Source organism: Capsicum annuum, chromosome 1 (assembly GCF_002878395.1).
Source record: "Capsicum annuum cultivar UCD-10X-F1 chromosome 1, UCD10Xv1.1, whole genome shotgun sequence".
In the NCBI taxonomy this organism is placed as follows: Eukaryota; Viridiplantae; Streptophyta; class Magnoliopsida; order Solanales; family Solanaceae; genus Capsicum; species Capsicum annuum.
Genome location: NC_061111.1, coordinates 140,085,382 through 140,088,698, shown reverse-complemented (window position 1 = coordinate 140,088,698; position 3,317 = coordinate 140,085,382). Strand labels below are relative to the sequence as shown.

Sequence of the window (3,317 nt, the reverse complement as noted above, 5' to 3'; positions counted from 1 at the left end):
TCAAGACTTTACTAGCATAGCAAATAGAGAAAAATAACTTGTCTTTTCTTTGCCCCAAAATAGCTCCTGAAACCACATCACTAGCATCGCATATTAATTCAAACGATAATTCCCAATTTGAAGAAATCAAAATAAGTGCTTCAATCAGATTCTTTTTCAGCTTCTCAAATATTTCTTTACAACCTGCCCTGAAATTGAACTTAGCCTCTATTTCTAATAATTTGCACATCGGGCTTGAAATCTTCATGAAATCCTAAATAACATACGTGTAGAAACCTGCATGCCTCAAAAAAATTTGCACTCCTTTCACTGTAATTAGGTGTGGCAACTTTTCAATCACTGTAGCATGCATAAATACCTCTACAAATTCTTCGATAATGTCATAGAAGATTGCCATAATACATCTCTGAAATGTCATAGGCGCATTGTAAAGGCCAAAGGGCATACGTCTGAAGGCTTAGGTACCATATGGGCAAGTAAAACTTGTCTTCTCTTTATCCTCAGGAGCAATGGTGATTTGATTATAGCCTAAGTAGCCATCAAGAAATTAGTAATACTCCAGTCCTGAAAACCTATCCAGTATCTAATCAATGAAAGGAATAGGATAATAATCCTTTCTTGTAACTTCGTTTAGCATCCAGTAGTTGATACAAATTCTCCATCCAGTCACCATATGAGTGAGGATTACCTCATTTTCTTCATTAGTAATCACGGTCATCCCACCTTTCTTTGGGACACAATGTATTGGGCTCACTCACTTGTTGTCTGAAATTGGATAAATAATCTCATTATCGAGCCATTTACTGACCTTTTTCCACACCACGTCTTTCATCACTGGATTCAACCTGCATTATTGCCACACTCATGGCTTGAAACCTTCCTATATATGTATTTTATGCATGGAAAAATCTAGATTTATTCTTGTAATGTCAGACAGTTACCACCCGATCGCCTTCTTTCTCCTTTTCAACACTGTCATTGCTTCCTGTACCTGCATGTTAGATAATCATGGAGATAAAATAGCAGGCAAGGTATCATTATTACCAAGGTAAACATATTTCAAGTGAGGAGTAAGAACCTTAAGCTCCAATTTTGGAGCTTCATCAATTGAAGCTTTGGGGATAGACCAATTGGCCTATTCAATACCTCAAAAGACAATTTTCTTATTTCAATGAGCACCAAATTCATGACTTGGACTAATGCCAATGCTTTCATATCTCCATATAGATCACGACCTACCAAATCTCTCTCTAAGGGATCATCTAACAATAACATCCTCTAATCAGATTCAAGATCGATAACAGATATAACCGACAACTCCTCATAAATAGCTGGCAATTTTAGCGCTTTATACATATCAAAAGCCTCCATATTATCGTGCGCTCTCATTGTAATTTTTTTTCCGCTACATCAATTAATGATTGTCCTATTTCTAAGAAAGTTCATCCCAAAATAAATAGAACAACAGGATCAACTTCGAAGTCAACAATTACAAAATCCACAAAAAATATTAAGGATCCCATTTGCACCAAGACATCTTTGATAATACCACCAGGCCTAGCAAGGGACCTATCTGCCAACTGCAAAACAATAGTAATGGGTTTGGGACTCCCAAGACCCATATTTCGGTACCATAATATGGGCACAAGATTGATGTTAGCCCCCAAATCACACAATCCATACGCACTAATAGTTTTTCCAATGGTAATCTACAAAGTGAAACTACCTGGATCCCTTAGCTTCATGGGTAATTTTTTTTAATCTTGGATGTGCACTCATCAGTAAGTGCAACTGTAGCATATTTGATCAACCGGTTCTAGTTTACAACTATATCCTTCAAGTATTTCAAATATTTTGGCACACTCTGCAGAATGTCAAAAGGAAAATTTACATGAACTTACTTTAAAAGATTTAAGAACTTCTTCTAACTTGCCTCCTCTTGATACTTCCTTGCCCTTTGAGAAAAGGGTAAGGGGAAAGTCTTCTTTTCTATATGAATTTCATCACTTTCTGCTTTTTCCTTTACTTCTTTCTCTGCATTGTATTTAGAACCATCAACAGTAACTGTGGGGCTCACCTGCTCCTTAACTATCTCCTTGGTTTGTAGCCTACTTCTTGTTGTAACTACATTCACCTTCTTACAATTTGTCTCTGTATCACTAGGTAATTCTCCTTGAGGTCTTGTATTTTGTGCTCCTGCAATTTGACCCAGTTGTAACTCTAGATTTATAGTAAGTAATTGTTGACTCTTTAACTGCACTGTAAACTGTGCATGTTGAGTCTTTATTTCTACTATGAACTGTGCCTGTTGAGCCATAAACTGCTTCATTAACTCCTTCGTATTGCTATCTTTAGTAGTTGCCTAATTATTTTTTGCCAAATATTAATTTGGTTACACTGGTCCCTTGGACTGGTTTGCATTTTATGCTTGATTTTCACCGCATGAGAAATTTAGATGGTGTCTCCAATTGGGATTATACGTGTTACCAAAATTCTTCTATCCTTGATAATTTGCATTTCCTATGTAGTTGACATAATCTAGATTAGTTGTAAAAATGTTTGCTACAAGTTCACTACTTCCACAAACCTCACACCAAGAATTCGTTGTTTGGACTGCATTAGCTATGCTTGCTATTTGTGTAACTCCTAACTTTATGTTATTAAGTTTAGTAATCATATGATTTTGCATGGATGTAATATGTGTTTGTAATGCATTGAACTGGTCTAACTCCAATAAACCTACAACCTTCTTAGGAGTACTCCTTGAATCAGTATGCCGGTCAGGATTCCTTTGTGAAATTTGATTCAGTAATGTGTACAATTCTTCATACATCTTCTCAATATCCTTTCCACCTACTGTTGAATCCAAAAGAATCTTCGAGTGTTGCTCCAATCCCTCAATGAAAGTATGAACAAGAACATCATTGGACTGATGATGGTGAGGTTAATTTTTGAGCATACCTTAAAATCTCTCCCAATCTTGGTAGAGATTCTCTCCTTCTTTCTGTCTAAAACTCAAGATCTCACTCCTCAAGCATGTAGTTTTCTAGATGGAAAGAATTTAATAAGGAACTTCCAAGGTATATCTTCCCATGATGTGATGGAGAGTGGTGGTTCAGGATGTAACCACCTTTTTACTTCCCCTATTAGAGAGAAAGGAAAGAGCGTCAATCTAACATAATCAGAACTCACCCCTTCAGGAATGTAAGTATCATTTATTTCCAGGAAGGTTTGTATGTGTTGCTGCGCATCTTCTTGTGAAAGGACATGGAATTGCCTCACTGAATTTAGAATTTCACTATATTCTGCTTCAAATC

At 36.4% G+C, this 3,317-nt stretch overlaps 1 non-coding gene across 1 annotated transcript; it reads left to right on the top strand.

Annotated features, from left to right (window-relative positions):
* The first annotated feature begins 2,930 nt into the window (after positions 1 to 2,930).
* Positions 2,931 to 3,037, top strand: LOC124891776. Its single transcript, XR_007049873.1, has one exon. It is a non-coding gene; the product is annotated as a small nucleolar RNA R71 (small nucleolar RNA).
* Positions 3,038 to 3,317: the final 280 nt, after the last annotated feature.